Below are 17,700 nucleotides of genomic sequence, written 5' to 3'. Positions count from 1 at the left end.
CTCTCTCTCTCTCTCTCTCTCTCGTCACGTGACTCTTATGTTGATGTTATTCAAATGCTGAGCCCGCGACCTGAGGTCACAGACTCACCAGTTCCAGTAGCACAGGATCATCTGCCAGTGAGCTACGTTCGCGGTACTTTGTTAACAGGTAAGTTTTGTCAAGATGGTATTTGGTTCTTGCTTCTGATTTCTCACGCACCGTGCTGACATTCACGCTCTTGAACAGTGTTCCTTGTCGTAGCCAAAAACATCTTTTACATGTCACCGAACTTTTTTGTCCGGTATAATGTACAAAAGATTTTTCATATCATTAATTGCGAGTGTGTTGTGGTCTGTTCCTACTTAACGCAGAAACAGCAGCCACAAGGCATTTTTCTCTCCCGATGTATGCAACGTGGTAGGCTTGGGTCTGAGCTCTCACCAAGTGTTAGATTTTTTCTTTAATAGTAGTTGAGTATCGTTACGCAAAAACAAGGTTGTTTCAAGACCACCTACAATAAATGTAGGTGGTCTTGGTTGTTTGAAAGTAAAAGACTACTGAAAGACCATGAGATCCATGACCAGTTAGTTATATGTTCCGTAGATCATTTGAACGATTCATTTATCGGAATGATGTGGAACCAGCCGGTTTACAGTATACGTATAAGTGACTGGTGTTAACGTTAATGAACACATGATTATTTTTAGTCATACACATGCAACTACACTTCATCAACATCCACATGGCTACTCTGCAAGTCACACCTAAGTGCCTGGCAGAGGTTTCATCCAACCACCTTCACAATAATTCTCACTCTCGAACAGCGCGCCGGAAAAAGAACACCTATAAACTTCCACGTGAGCTTTGATTTTCATTACTTTATGATGAACATTTTTCCACATGTAGGACCACGTCAACAAAATTCGGAGGAGAAAGCTGTTGGCTGAAAATCTGTGAGAAGATCACATTGCAACGAAAAACGCCTTTGTTTTAATGACTTCCACACCAAATCTTGTATCATGTCCATGACTCTCAGTATTTCTCGATAATATAAAACGTGCTGCCCAACTCTGAATTTTCTCGATTTATTCCGTTAATCCTATCTGGTAAGGATCTCCACCGCTCAGAATTATTCCAAAAGAAGGAACAAGCGTAGTGTAAGCGAGTCTTTAGTATATTTGTTGTACCTTGTAAGTGTTGTGCCAATGAAACGCAGTCTTTGGTTCGCCTTTCCCACAACAACTTCTGTGTGTTCTTCCCAATTTAAGTTGTTCGTATTTGTAATCAAAGGTGTTTAGTTAAATTTACGGCTTTTGTATTTGACTGATTTATCGTGTAACCGAAGTTCAACGGATTCGTTTTAGCACTCATGTAGACGACCTCTCAGTTCCCATTATTCAAGGTCAACTGACAATTTTCGCACTATACAGATATCTTAACTGGATCGTTTTGCAGTTGATTTTGATCTTTTGATGACATTACTATACCGTAGGCAACAACATCATCTGGAAACAAACACGGCTGCTCAAATGGACCCCTAAATCGTTTTTAAAGATAGGGAACAACAGAGGGCCTATAACACTACCTTGGGGAACGCCACGAATCACTTCTGTCGTACCCGATGTCTTTCCGTAAATTACTACAAACTGTTATCTCTGTGGCGATAATTCGTTAGCATGCAATTTGATTTCAAGCTGCGTATGACGTAAGGTTTCAAAAGCCTTCTGGAAATCTAGAAATACGGAGTTAATTTGAATTCCCTTGTCGATAGCACTCAGCACTTGGTGAGTGAATAAAGAGCTAGTTGTGCTACACAAGAACGATATTTTCTAAATCCGTGTTGACTGTGTGCCAATTGATCGTTCTCTTCAAGGTAATTCATAATGTTCAAACAAGATATGTTCCAAGATCCTGCTGCATATCGACGTTAATGACGTGGGTCTGTGGATTTCTTCCGTTGCCTTTCTTAAATATTGGTGTGACCTGTGCAAGTTTCCAGTCTGGGTACGGATCTGTCATCCAACGAACGGTTGTATGATTGTTAAATATGGAGCTATTGCATCAGAACACTCTGAAAGGAATCTAGTTGGTGTGCGGTCTGGATCTGAAGACTTGCTTTTTATCAAGTGGTTTAAGTTGCTTCAATACTCCGAGGATATCTATTTGTTAGTTACTCTTATTGGCAGCTGTTCTTGATACGAATTCTGGAGTATTTTACATCGTCTTCACGGATGAATGAATTTCGGAAGGCTGCGTTTAATAACTCTGATTTAGCAGCACTGTCATCGATAGTATTTCCATTGATGTCGTGCAGAGAAGCCATAGATTGTGTCTTACTGCTAGCATATTTTACTTACGACCAATCTCTTTAGATTATCTACCAGATTTCTTGACAAATTTTCGCTGCAGAAAATCTGCAAAAGATCGCTAATCTTGGTGATTTTGCCTTCTTTTAAATTTTGCATTCTGTTTTTTGTTGTTTCTGCAACAGTGTTCTGACCTGTTTTGTGTACCACGGGGGCTCAGCTCCGCCATTTGTTAATTTATTTAGTGTAAATATTTCATTTGCTGTAGATACTAATTCTTTGAATTCAAGCCACGTCTGGTCTGCACTTAGATTGTTAGTTTGGATTGTCCCTCAGGGATGTACCAAGCGAATTTTTATCTGCTTTTCTCGGGTGGATATGTTTTACGTTTAGTTTGGCTGATTTGGGAGTTGCAGAATTCAGTCTCGCCACGACAACCCTGTATTCACCAATCCCTGTTTCCGTTTTGGTGCTCGCTGTTACCGCGAAATTATTTGTTGCGAAGACGTCAGTTGTTTTACAACCGTTTACTATTCGTGTGGGCTCATAAACTAACTGCTCTAAATAAATGAATGCGTTTAGTGTAATTTAGGATGATGTTTTCTGCGTATCTCCGGATTGAAACGTGCATTATCGCCATCATATCGAGGGTAAATTAATTTTTTAATTTCTTTTAATGGTTGCCAGTATGTAAGTAGAAATTCGTCAGTGGAAAAAAGGAATTGTCCAGGAGATCTGATTTGAAATCAGATTAATTACGTTTTGTTACCTGTCAGACTTTTATGTTATTGGGAAAATGATCAAAAATTGTTGTTGCCGCCCATTGAACTCCTTTCTGAGCCACTTGCAGTTTTAAGAATGGGTAATAAAGTTCATTTTTCCCTCTAGTGTTAATAAGAATTGTTTAATTCATGCGAATGTGTCTAACTTACGCATGGAAGTTTCTTTGAAGCAATGATTACCACATGTTATACGGTTTCTTCCCGTTTCGACCGCATATGAAGTGCGGGAGAAATGACTTCGTGATTCCTCTGTGCATGCTGAACTAAGTCTAAACCATGATGCCCACGGAAGTGTTCCGTGGTGGGTTGAAGAATATAAACATCCCGGCAAGAACAGATGCACAACTCGAAAATGCAATACTTGAGAAAATTCTACTTAAAGAATAACTTATACTGTATAAGCTTTCCTTAAATTTCGAGTGAGTATTGTTGGCAGTAAATTCCATGATATTTTTCTTGTGTGTTGGGGCACTTCGCACGTATTTTTCAGTGACAAACTAAAAATTGCCGTTTTCGAGTTGTCACTTTTCTTGCTGGGGTGCGAATTATCCAGATTTGTCTTTAACATTGGTTCTTGAAGTTCTGTTAAGTAGACTGTCGCTGAATAATCAGCGTTCATTTGCAAGAGTATGCCCGTTCACGTTTCTCGGCATCTCCGTGACCGTGCGTCGAACAAACTTGTTGCCATTCGAGCCGCCCTTCTCTGTGTACAAAAGATATCCCACGCATAGTTGTACCGGGGTGACCCTGCGTCCCTGACAGAAGTTCCGAAGTTACGCCTCCCCCTGTAAAACTACCTCCTACTTGTTTCCATGGAGTTTTAGCAAATTTTACGATTTTGTACAGTACGTAGGTTTAATAAAAAATGAAACATTATTGAACAACCAATACTTAAGGGGCTCCGGAAAGGCTCAAAATCATGAAAAGTTCAATTTTTACTTTTTTGCGTTTTCTGAATCTGCAGACTATTACCTTTTAATAGATATATAATTTATTCAATTCCGAAGACTACAATTAAATTTTTTTTTGAAATGTGTTCTACATGGGCGTGACCCACTGTGGCGCTGTTAAACTGCTGTCAAATGGTGTTATTATTAACGTCCGTGTTCATCAGGTACATTTTAGTGATGTGAGATAAAGTATGTGTTGTGGCTAACCTGTGATGGTTCAATATATATCGCTGGTGTGATTGTCAATTGTTTCATGTTTATTTACTCTGTCGTTATCTCGAAAATATTCGTAATTAATTCTGTTTCTTTAGTCTCTGTTTTGTTGAAGTATAATAATGAGTAAAAGTAAAGTTATTAGAAATCCTCTGAAGGCTTTTAAGAAAAGGAGAAATGTTGGAAAGCCAAAGGTATGTGTTATTACTGTAAACAATAAAGACGATAACCAAGTGAGTGAACCTAACCTCTCAAGTACACCTGCCCATAGCAGACAAAGTGGGAAAGAAAAAACTTCACAGAAGAAGCTTGGTTCAATGAGTGAAAACTATGAATGTTTTATGGGCGAATCGGATGTGAATGAAACATTTGATATGTCGGTTCTCAAAGGAATTTTTTCAAACTGTGTAAGATGTATTCATTGTAGTGAAGTTGGTCTGGAACTCTCCATAATAAAGCACGTAGGACTTGCTAGTGAAATACAACTGAAATGCGATAAGTGTTCATACATGACCACCTTTTGGAACAGTGTTGCAGTAACTGCAACTGAAGAAAATGCTAGCAAAATCTATGAACACAACAACGAGCGATGCTTGCTTTAGACAAGGAATGCCTTCGGGCTGCAGACAGGGCTGTAAAGAGTCTAGAAATACAAACAGGAGGAGGAACAAGAGGAAGCTGGAGGAGGAGTTTGCAGAGGATGAAGATAATCCATCCTATGGACCTGGAATGCACTAAAAAGTTAATCCAATCTTTGTCGCTCGATTCCCAAAACTTTTATTTTCTTATACTAATTACGTGTTTTCTAAGGATCTTCCAAACATATTTGTTTCAAACTTTCAGTAAATGTTACACAGTACCTTCTGCATAATTTAACACAGCCTTTTTCCAAAAAACTGTATATTTTTGAATATATAAATAAAAAATTGCAAAAAAATGTGAATTTTCATTACAATTGAAAAAAAATCGTCTTTAATAACTGAACTAAAATTTTGTAAAATCCCTGTGTTAAGTTGTAGCCCATATTCCAATAAATAATCTGTAAAAAGTTCAACTTCCTACCTCAAATACTTTGTGAGGAAAGATGTAATTTATAAGCACTATTTTAACATTGCAAGTATAGGGCGTTCCGGAGCCCCTTAAATGAGCTGTATTGATATAAAATACCGGTATTGCCCACTACAGGTTAATAAATAATTTACAAGTTGTATAAACTTAGAAAAACTGAAAGCAAAACAGAATCTGTCTTATTGTTTATGGCAGCTACCTTACAATGTTTAATAAAAAACAAATTTTAATTATTTATCGTAAATTGTTTATAATGCATAAATTACTAATTAGAAATAAATCAAAAAGGGGTGTAATTAATAGGAATTGTGTTGTTATCATAGTTTTACTTTGCATTCCCTTGATTTAAATTAAACTAAAATCCGCCCGAACAGGCCACGAAGGCCCAATGGTACCGACCGGCTGCCGTGTCATCCTCAGCTCAGAGGTCACTGGATGCGGATATGGAGAGGCATGTGGTCAGCACACCGCTCTCCCGGCCGTATTTCAGTTTACGAGACCGGAGGCGCTACTTCTCAATCAAGTAGCTCCTCAGTTTGCCTCACAAGGGCTGAATGCACCCCGCTTGCTTGCCAACAGCGCTCTGCAGACTGAATGGTCACTCATCCAAGTGCTAGCTCAGCCTGGCAGCGCCTAACTTCGGTGATCTGACAGTAATGGGTGTTACCACTGAGAAGAGGCCGTTGGCTTTCCTTGCTTTGTGTGAAGCAAATCCATTGCTTATGCAGTTGTTGTCCCATTTAGCACTGTTTGGTATGCCATCAACCAGATAGCAAACATTCAAACTCGACTATAATTTGCAATAAATGCGTTCACGAGATACGGTAATCATTGGCATTGTCATAATATAACCATAGCTATTTCGATAAGCATCTCTTGAAACATACTTCGTGAAAAAAATATTCAAATGGCATGCTGTGTATAATTCCTCATCAATTCTTTCATCTGGAACCTGAGAGCAGCTATTTCCTTCACTAGTTCCACTGTATCATTGTCTGTTTTGTTGTTGTTGTTGTTGTTGTTGTTGTTGGTGGTGGTGGTGGTGGTGGTGGTGGTGGTCTTCAGTTCGAAGAATGGTTTGATGCAGCGCTCCATTATACTTTATCCTGTGCAAGCCACTTCATCTCTGAATAATTACTGCAACACACATCCTTCACTAAATTCACTTGCAGTATTCAACTCTTGGTCGCCCTCTACGATTTTTACCCCCCTCCACACACTTCCCCTCCAATACCAAATTGGTGCCGTACGAGGTAGCCGCATAGTCTCAGGCACCTTGCCATGGTTCGCCATGGTTCGTGGCGGCTCCCCCAGTAGAAGGTTTGAGTCCACCCTCGGGCATGAGTGTGTGTGTGTTGTCCTTAGCGCAAGTTAGTTTAAGTTAGATTAAGTGGTGTGTAAGCCTAGGGACTGATGACCTCAGCAGTTAGCTCCCATAGGAACTTAACACCATCACCACCACCACCACCACCAGATTGGTAGACGTGTCCTATCAACTGATCCCTTCTTCTAGTCAGGTTGTGCCATTAATTTCTTTCCTCCATAATATTATTCAGTAATCCATTGATATCTCATAATGTGTCCTATCAACTAATGCCTTCTTCTACTCAGGCTGTACCAAAAATTTATTTTCTCCCTAATACTATTCAGTACCTCCTCGTTAGTTATGTGATCTATGCAGCTTATCTTCAGCATCTTCTGTAGCACCACATTTCAAAAACTTCTATTCTCTCCTTTTCTAAGCTGTTTATCGTCCATGTTTCACTTCCACACATGTCTACAATTTATAATATCACTTTCAGAAAAGATTTACTAACGCATCAATCTAGATTTGATAACAATTTTTTTTCTTCAGAAACGCTTTTCTTGCCATTTCCACTCCACATCTTATGTTCTCTCTACTTCGGCCATCATCAGTTATTTTACTACCCAAATAGCGAAACTCATCTACCACTTTAAGTGTGTCGTTTCGTAACCTAATTCCTTTAGCATCGCCTGATTTAATTCGACTACATTCCATTACCCTTGTTTTGCTTTTATTGATGTTCATCTTATATCCACCTTTCAAGACACTGTCCATTCCGTTTTCGTTCAACTGCTCCTCTAGGTCCTTTGCTGTCTCTGACAAAAGTACAATGACCTCGGCAAACCTCGACGTTTTTATTTTTTCTCTCTGAACATTAATTCCTTCTACAAAATTTTCTTTGATTTTCTATACTGCTTGCTCAGTGTAAAGATTGAATAACATTGGGGATAAGCTACAACTCTGTCTCACTCCCTTCTCAATCACTGCTTCGTTTTCATGGCCCTCAACTCTTACATCTGCCGTCTGGTTTTTCTACAAGCTGTAAGCAACCTCTCTCTGTATTTTACCCCTGCTGCCTTTACAATTTCGAAGAGAGCATTCCAGTCAACATTGTCAAACGTTTTTGCCAAAGCCTACAAATGCTATAAAAGTATGTTTGCCTTTCCTTAGCTAATATTCTAAGGTAAGTCATAGGGTCAATGTTGCCTCACCTGTGGCCACATTTCTCCGGAATCCAAACTGATCTTCGTCGAAGTCAACTTTACCAATTTTTCCATTCTTCTGTAATGAATTCGTGTTTGCATTTTGCAAATGTTACTTATTGAACTGGCGTTTCGATAATATTCACACGTGGCAGCCACTGCTTTCTTTGGATTTACTGCACTGTTCTTGAAATCTGCGGGTATTTCGCCAGTCTCGTAATCTTACACACCAGATGGATGGTCGACAGTCTTTTTGGCTTCGCTCACACTCACGTTGGACACAACACCGATCCAGCCCGGATGGCTGCAGTGTTTTCACTGCAGAGTTGGTAGACATTTATCGCGCCCTTGAGCACATCCGCTCATGCGCCGGTGAGTTCTTCGTCATCTATAGTGACTCCTTAAGCAGCCTACAAGCTCTCGGCCAGTGCTTCCCTCGATATCTTTTGACCATCCATGAGTCTCTTTCTGCCATCCAGAACAGTGGATGTTCAGTGACCTTCATCTGGACCCCAGGACATGTCGGGATACCAGGTAATGAACTTGCTGACCATCTGGCCAAGCAGGCTACCAGTAAACCAACTCTAAAGACTGGCCTGCTGGAGACCGATTTGCGATCGGTCTTCCGCCGCCAAGTTTTCGCGATCTGGAATACTGAATGGCGCATCCTTACTACACCAAATAAACTCCGTGTTATCGAGGAGACAACAAATGTGTGGCGGTCATTCATGCGAGCCGCTCGTAGGGAATCTGTTTTCCTTTGCCAGCTCCGCATCGGCCATATGTGGCTAACACATGCTCACCTCCTCCGTCACGAGGACCCACCTCGGTGTCGCTGTGGCTCACTACGACTATCATTCACATCCACATTTTTTTGGACTGTGGAATTTTAGTCGCTCTGCGGCGGACTTTCAACCTTCCCAGAACCCTGCCTATGGTATTGAGCGACATTGCCTCAACAGGAGAATTAGTGTTACATGATGGGGGTTTTTATCATACCATCTAAGGGTGGGTGACAGGCCTCTCCGAGGCCTTCACCCTCCCTCCGATTTCACTCTCTGTCATCATTTCTGTGCATTTTGCTTGCCTTGTTCTTCGCTTTTCCCTATCTGTGTTCATCTCACCTGATCTTTTTGTTGGACATTTTCGTGTGTCTCAGACTGGCTGGCTCATCCTCTTTTATTCTTGTGGTCAGCCAGCCCAGACCATCTGCTCTATGGTTTTAATTCCTTCCTCTACTTTTCCTTGCGGTGTGTTTTCTCCCTTTTTTTCGTTTTCTCTTTCGGTGTGGTTCCCCATTCCTTTTACCCTCACAAATTAAATTTGGGTGTTTCACCTTAAGCGTTGTTTGCGTCAAGAAAAAGGGACTGATGACCCTGTGGTTTGGTCCCTTTGTATCCCAAACTAACCAACCGTATGGATGAGTTTGGTCATGGCTAGGAGCAAGTTTGACGGAATATCGTCTACTCCTGGGGCCTTGTTTCACCTAAAGTCTTTCAGTGCTTTGTCAAATTCTTCTCCCAGTATCATGTCTGCCATCTTCACCTGTATGTCTTCCATTTCTGTAATATTGCCTGCAAGTTCATCTCCCTTTTATAGATCCTCTATAAACTCCTTCCATCTTTCTGCTTTCCCTTCTTTTCTTAGGACCGGTTTTCAATTGGAGATTGTGATATTCACATAGCTGCTTCTCTCTTTCTCCAAAGGCCTGTTCAATTTTCCTGCAGGCACTACTTCCTTTCTCCTAGTGATATATGCTTCTATATTCTTAAATTTGTCCTCTAGCCATTCCTGCTTAGCCATATTGCACTTCCTGTCAATTTCATATTTTAGACGTTTGTATTCCATTTCTCCTCCCTTATTTGCTGCATTTTTTTTATTTTGTCGTTTCATAAACTAAAATATCTCCCGCGTTAGCCAAGGAGTTCTACTACACTTTTTTTTTTTTCCTATTTGATCCACTGCTGCCTTCAGTATTTCGTCTGTTAGAACTACCCAGTCGTCTTCTACTGTACTCCCTTCCCCTGCTCTAGTCAACTATTGCTTAGTGCTGCCTCTCAAACTCTCAATTTCAGTTTTAATCTACTGTTCATAACCAATAAATTGTGGCCAGAGTCCACACCTGCCCCTCGAAATGTCTTACAATTTCAAATATGGTCCTTAAATCTATGTCTAACCATTATGTAATCAATCTGAAACCTTTCGGTGTCTCTAGGTATCTTCTATGTACACTACCTTCTTTCATGGTTCTTAAACTACGTGTTAGCGATGACTGAATTATGTTCTGTGCAAAATTCTATCAGGTGGCTTCCTCTTTCATTGCTTTCCCCCAATCCATATTCACCTACAATTTTTCCTTCTCCCCCTTTTTGTACTATCGAGTTCCAATCCCCCACCACAATTAAATATTCGTTTCCCTTAACTATCTGAATAATTTATTTCATCTCATCTTACATTTCTTCAATCTCTTCGTCATCTGCAGAGCTAGTTGGCATATAAATTTATACTACCATGGTGGGTGTGGGTTTCATGTCTGTCTTGGTTCATTATGCTGTTCATAGTAGCTTACCGCATTCCTGTTTTCTTTTTCATAATTAAATCTATTTCTGCATCACCCCTATCTGATTTTAGGTTATAAATACAAAATCAAATATGGGTAATGCAGGAATAGATTTAATAATGAATAATAAAATAGTCATGCGGGTAAGGTAATGCAAACAGCATAGTGAATGCATTATCGTAGCTAGGATAGACATGAAACCCACACCCACCATGGTAGTATGCCAACTAGCTCTGCAGATGATAAAGAAATTGAAGAAATGTATGATGAGATAAGAGAAATTATCCAGATAGTTGAGGGAGACGAAAATTTAACTCTGATGGGGGACTAGAAATCAATACTAGGAAAAGGAAGAGAAGGAAAAATTGTAGGTGAATATGGACTGGAGGAAGGAATGAAAGACTGAACCACCTGGTAAAATTCTGCACAGAGCATAATTTAGTCATCGCAAAGCTCTTCGGCGTGGGATCTTCAATGTTTTACACAACTTGGTCCACCCCAGAACGTGGGCCACAACAAGCCCAGTCACTGAACACTTCGTCTGGCCCACCATGCAGCACAACTGCGGCACTTGGGACCCACACGTGTGGTCCATACCAACGTAGTAAAGTTGGCATACACGCACAGCCTCCACTAGGCAAGTTTGATATCCCAAGGGGTCGCCTTTATTATGTCCGCATTGACATGGTCAGGCCATTCCCTGCTTCCAAGAAGTAGACATACATATTATCTATGATTGACCACGTAACTCGTTGGGTTGAGGCAGTCCCTCTCATTGACTTAACAGCAGATACCATCGCTTGCTCTTTCATATCCTCGTCGGTCACGAGTTTCGGCTGCCCTCTTTCCCTCACTACTGATCAGTGACCACAGTTTGAATCCACACTTCTTGGTCGATTGTGCGAGCTATGCAGTGTAGTCAAATTCCACACCTTGGCCTATCATCTACAGGCGAACAGCCTGTTGAACAGTGGCACCAAACACTCAAAGCCGCGTTCATGTGCCATGGTGGGTTATAGTCTGAGGCCCTCCCTTGGGTCTTACTCGGCATCCATAAGGAAGACCTGAATGCTTCATTGGTGGATATTCTTTACAGTGAGCCCTCCTCCTTCCTGCAGCATTCGTGGAGGACGCACCCTCGGCTGCCGCAATTGATCTTCCGGCCCTTGTGGAACGAGATATGTGCATGCGTCACTCGCCTGTGCACCCCTCTGCTTCGCCCTCATTCCACGCTGCTGGTGTTCGTCCACAAGGACCTTGCATCATGTGAATTCATGATGCTGCACAACTCCCTGCGAGCAGTCTGGCAACCAACTTATTTGGGCCTGCACTACGTCTTATTTTGCAGAGTGATTACGTTCGTAACTCATCTAAATGGACGACCTCAACAGTGTCCGTTCACTGCTTAAATCCGGCGTGATTCCTCTCCGACGCGCTTTTCGGCGCTTACGATCTGCCTGCCGTCGCTGCCGATCTGCCTCCCGACGCTACGGACGCTTCGAGCGACATTCCGCTGCCTACACAGCTGTTCGGCGCACGTGACTCTGGTTTCCACGTGCCCACTTTTCGCGCTAGACGCCGTCTTCAACCGCTGCACTGGCACGACAAATAGGAGTTTGAGTCAGGAAGCCTCCCTCCGCACTGCCGGGGGAGGGGGGGGGGGGGGGGGGGGATGGTGTACTGTGGCGCCTCTGGAGTAAAGTGGCATATCTTTGGACTTTAGCATCTTTGTACTACCTTCTGTTCTATGCTCTAGGCGAGCAACTTTCGTACTGCCGTGTTGTTCTCGCTTACTTCAGTGTTAAATAAATGTATGAGAGGGGGACCCAAAAGTAACTGGAATCGTAATGCTGCACATCGTGTACTTGTAGCAGCAGGTTGCGCCGCCAGAGGGTTGTAGTAGAAGCTCTGCTGAGTCATTCTGCCACGCAGCGTCACCCGTCAGTGAGAAGTGTGGTTTCTTTGGCAGTTCTTTGAGTGTGCGTACAGTGCAGACATGACAGGAGGAAATGGCTGGTTCTTATGAACAACGTGCGGCAGTAAAGTTTTGTTTCTTGCTCGGCAAGAACGCAGCAGAAACTGTTGCGATGATTCAGACAGCCTACAAAGACCATGTTCTTAGTAAAACGCAAGTGTACAAATGGTTTTCTCGGTTTAAAAAGGGAAAAATGGTGGTTGAAGATCAGCCCCGTTCCGATCGACCTTCAACTGCTTGAAGCGGAGACTACATCGACAAAATCCGTGATCTCATCAGTGATGATCGATGCAGGAAAATCGACCAACTCTACAACTTTTCCGGGTTGTCCTGGAGCTCAATTCAGCGCATCTTGACCATCGATTTGGGGATTCAAAGAGTGGCAGCAAAATTCGTGCCGAAGATTCTTACCGGAGATCAAAGGGATCGTCGCGTTCAAGCCTGTCTCGAAATGAAGGATGCATTCAAAGATGATCTACATTTTTTCAACAAAATCATTACAGGTGATGAGTCATGGTGCTATGGGTACGATCCATAAAGTAAACAACAGACATCACAATGGAAGTCACCTGGCTCACCTCGGCCAAAAAAAGCTCGACAAGTGAAATCGAATGTGAAAATGATGTTGATCTGTTTTTTGACATCAAAGGGATCATAAACTCTGAATTTGTCCCTGAAAACCAGACAGTAAACCAACAATTCTATTTGGAGGTTATGAAACGGCTTCGCAGAAATTTGTCGCGAAAACGTCCGGCTTTGTGGGATTCTGGCGTGTGGTTCCCGCATCACGACAACGCTCCCGCGCACTTCGCCAGCTTTTGGCCTCATCGGAGACGACTGCCTTGACTCACGCGCCCTATTCGCCGGATTTAGCACCCTCGGACTTCTTCCTATTCCCGAGGATGAAAAGAGACTTGAGAGGGAAGCGTTTTGCGGATGTGGAAGACGTAAAACGCAATGTCATGAAAGTGCTAGCACGTATCAAAGAGGGTGAATTTAAAAGGTGCTTCGAACACTGGAATGAACGTTTGGACAAGTGTATTAATGCTAATGGAGAGTACTTCGAACGAGATTAACGTTGTATTTGAAAACAATAAAGTATATGCTTTCTAGAAAGAAATTCCGGTTATTTTTGGGTCCCCCCTAGTATATACGACTTTTAAAGTGTGTTATTATCGTCCTACAATACGTGATAACCACAACAATCGTACCAGTTTTTCTCCGATGCAACTACATTTTCAAAGTCGGGAACAAATACGTTACAAAAATGGTTCATATGGCTCTGAGAACTATGGGACTTAACTTCTGAGGTCATCAGTCCCCTATAACTTAGAACTACTTAAACCTAACTAACCTAAGGACAGCACACACATCCATGCCCGAGGCAGGATTCGAACCTGCGACCGTAGCGGCAGCGCGGTTCCAGACTGTAGCGCCTAGAACCGCTCGGCCACAACGGCCAGCAAATACGTTACACATCTCCTCCCAAGCATTACGTTTTTCCATGTTATTACTCTAATCCTTATCCTCTAAATCCCAAATTACAGAACGATGTTCTGCTGCAATGATGAAAAGTCCCACATCGGTAGTTATTTTTGTAGTAGAAAAGTGCACAAAATTCTGTAAAACGATACAGAAATGACGTGTTTCAACGATCACAAAGCGCTAACAAACGGTAAATGCAGCTCAAGAGCTTAGGCGGCAACTGTTCAAGTGTTTAACCCCGTTCTGTGCAACCATGCTGCTATGTCGCCACGTGTGAAATGCTCAAACGTGGGTGAGGCACCTCGACCAGTCGCAGGGATCCGCGAATGCACAGCAGATCGCGCGTTCAAATCGCCATTGTGTAAGTAGTTCGATGCCTCTCAGAAAAATTCTCGAAATAATTAACTTCGAAGCTTTTGGAACATAACTTCGAAGCCTTCCGAGTATCGTTAATACCGTAAAGCGACGATGGTACGCCTACTGATGGTGGCATACTAGGATATTTCACGTGGTACGTGCACAAAAGAACACGTCCCGATACAAGTAGAATTATTCTCTCACGTTACTCTGTTTTAAAAAGTAAAACGGAGTGAGAAAAAACATTGATAAAAAAGCATCTGTATAGTGTTAAATAAAATGGATTTACCGTAGATAGTTTGTGTCGGACCTTACACGGGGCACAGAAAGGTCGGATTGTTCCTACCACACCCCTCCTCCTGCATTAGTCACCCATGCCTTGGGCGGGAATTACTCGTACTGTTTTGACGTTGGCGATATTTTGATCGGGTCTTGTCGGCGGTTATTCGACAATTTGCGTGTCCGCAACGCAACTGCTGCCAAGGTGTGTGCTGTTGCAATGTGTGGCGCTGCGGCAGTCATCATGCTAAAGCTCTGTGTAAAGGGAAGTATGGCCATCTTTTCCACCGCGTATGCCGCCGTCCGCAGTCCAGGATTGGCTGAAACCACATCACGTGACATTAGCAATCATTGTGGGCCCAAGCGTTATGTGTGAAGCATAGCAAGTGTTGTGTATCTTTGATGTTTTAAGTAGAATAATGCCTCAGCGCTGTGCTTTTGGCTGTTCGTTTCGAGGCGAAAAGGGAGGACAACTGTATAGAATTCCTTCCGAAGGGAGAGATGCAAAAAGGAGAATATTGGTCGCAATAGGAAAGGTTGCAGGAACTCGACTTAACCATTCAGTTAATATTATTCTTTTATGGCCTTTTGTATTTGTCTCCTTTTTACATTTCTGTTGCTTAGTTTCCAGTCCATTTGAACAGCAAAAAAAATCAGAAGAGCTAAATGGATGGTTTAATGGTAATTTAATTAGAAAATAGATATCTTAGAGATAAAACTGCAACTGTTAGCACATAAAACGAAAAATAATGAGTGGTACTGTACAAAGTTATCACGACTGGTAAAAAATCTGACCTGATTGACTGTACAATATCGTTTAAACTTATATTTACGAAGCCCAAAGCAATAAATTGTGCTTTGTTCCACACAAATAACGTACAAAAAAAGTTTTTTTGCACTGGGCAAGTACCGAATCAAGGACCTTTAATTCAGTAGCCATTAACGTTACCTGGAGACCCTTATTACTGTTACAACCTGGCCGTTAATCTACATTGTATTAATACGAATACAGTTATTGCTGTTTCCAATAGCCTGCTTTTGATCGTAGGCCTAGTTTTATTCGAACACATTTTAAAAATATTCTACTCTCTTGTACTTTCGTAATCATTCTCCGAATGTCGTAGTACAATTTGCAGGCAAAATTTTATGGGATAGACCTGACAAAAATTTAAAGCATGCATAATCATATAGACACGTTTATCAGTTCCAATTACTAAGGTATTGCGCATATATATATATGAATCCAATGCTTTATTTCGTATACCAAAAGAGAAATTTGGGCGAATTTTCGTAGTACCGAGTAGCTGGAACAAGAAGTAAGTCGATGTAGAGCTTTAAATTAGCAATGGATTTTTCCTTGCACTTGCGAACTAATATTGGTTTCATTTTGCTCTGCTGACTATTGGATAGGACCATTTTAACGCTAGGTACGAAAACATATGTTCAAACTCGGTATACCGCAACAAGAACGGCGAAATTTTTCGCTATTAATAAAGGATAGCAGGGAAAAAACTGAGTTCACACTCGCCACAACAAATGTCATTTAGCTTAAATTTGTTGAGCCTTTTTGTTGCTAAATATGCGACATGTTCCGTTTGAAGCCACTGATCTGTTTTCGCAATGCATTAGACAGTTGAGTGCACTTCTTTAATATACATGGCTAAATATGCTGCAGAAGCCAATGTATCACCAGCGGTGCAGTGGCCATAAAATGGCGGCTACTTGCAAGTTGGCTATACTTTCCCTATACAGAGCTTTACATCTCACAGTGAAGGGTTTATTGTCGTTATTCACCCCTTTTACATGGGGCTTCCAAAACCGGATTTCGTAAACAATTTCCCGATAGCACTTCTGGGTGGTCATGTAAATGCTTCAAAACCGAGAGTTGGAATTCGCTTTTCCATTTCCGCAATCGATTTTCGTTTCCATGTAAACGAAACCGGTTTTGAAACATGCTTGGATCGTCAAGTTACGTCTTGTTTTTAGAATATTCGGTTAATGTGGACTTATTGTGCAGTGAAGGAGAAGCAGAAATATTAGGCTGGGCATAAAGCTGTAATATTTAAGTGAAGATAAATAACGATTGTGTTGACTGAATCAGAAACTGGATCAGCTGTTTTCCAGTCGCCATATTTAATTGGGCTAGCAAATCCACTTTAGACCATTAATATGTAAACACGACAGCGAAAAACGGTTTCCTAAACTCGGTTTTCGTCGTTCAGTGTCGTTGGGCCTTACCTTTAATGGCACCATGATAAAAATTTAACTTGCGTGATTTGCACATAATTGTGTTTTAAGGTAACCATGAAGCGATTTTTAAGCCAGGAAGTTCCTACCTTCAAGGATGCAGTTAAAAAACCTGAACCAACACCCAAGCGCCAATTTGATTAAAGCTACTTATTATCTGCCGTTACAGTAAAGGCCAGTACAGAAACTAGTGATAACCCAATTCCTGAGTGCGACCTATGCTTAGAAATGTTTTCAAACTAAAAGATCAAGTCTTCTTTATTAAAATTCCTCGAAGTTCTAAGCACTCTGAGTTAGTAGTTAAGCGTACTGACTGTTTTTCAAAGAAAATCGGCCTTTTTAAAAAGGAATCTAAATGCATGGCAGATTTTACCAACACTGATACTACCTTGATAAAAGCTTCAAACGTGGCTAGTTTTAGAATTGCAAAGGAAGGAAAACCTCACACGTCTGGTGAGTCTCTCGTGCCCCGTGTGGCTAGAAGAATAGTCCGAGCAGTTGTGGGGGAAAAAGTGTCTCAAGAAATACCGAAAGCTTCGTTACTCACCAACACAGTGAAAAGGAGAACTGAAGATATGTTTTCCAATATTGAAGAAACGCTGTTATTTCAACTACAGGAGTGTCCTTATTACGCTCTTCAAGTAAGTACCACATGTGAACACTAAGTACTTTCACGAAAATTTATTACTTGGGTGTGTCACATTCGGCACGACACAAAAGCTAAAAATATGTCAACAGTGAGCAAGATGGCGCACTTATTTTCCCCGTACCGTTCCTCACTCGTACGCCGGTCGTCGCCCAACCTCGTGCAACCCTCCCCCCCCCCCCCCCTACATCGACCTCAGAGTTCGTTGAAAGTGAACAGGCGATAGTGGTATGCCCAAATTTCTTAATGTCAAGGGGTGCACAGGACAAGAAGTCTGAGAACCCCTGCCTTAAAGTAAGGTTGACTTTCCGAGAGGTAGTGTGGCTCTCCGCTAAGAGAGTTTG

General features: G+C 41.7%; 1 protein-coding gene across 1 annotated transcript in view; it reads left to right on the top strand.

Annotated features, from left to right (window-relative positions):
• LOC126418962 (cytochrome P450 302a1, mitochondrial) overlaps positions 1–17,700 on the top strand; it is a 233,072-nt gene continuing 215,372 nt past the window's right edge. Inside the window, exon 1 of the mRNA XM_050086008.1 lies at positions 1–148. The gene's annotated coding sequence lies outside the window, so the exon portion shown is untranslated. The remainder of the gene's footprint in view (positions 149–17,700) is intronic.

This window comes from Schistocerca serialis, chromosome 9 (genome assembly GCF_023864345.2).
Source record: "Schistocerca serialis cubense isolate TAMUIC-IGC-003099 chromosome 9, iqSchSeri2.2, whole genome shotgun sequence".
Lineage (NCBI taxonomy): Eukaryota > Metazoa > Arthropoda > Insecta > Orthoptera > Acrididae > Schistocerca > Schistocerca serialis.
This window is presented reverse-complemented; position numbering and strand designations above follow the sequence as displayed.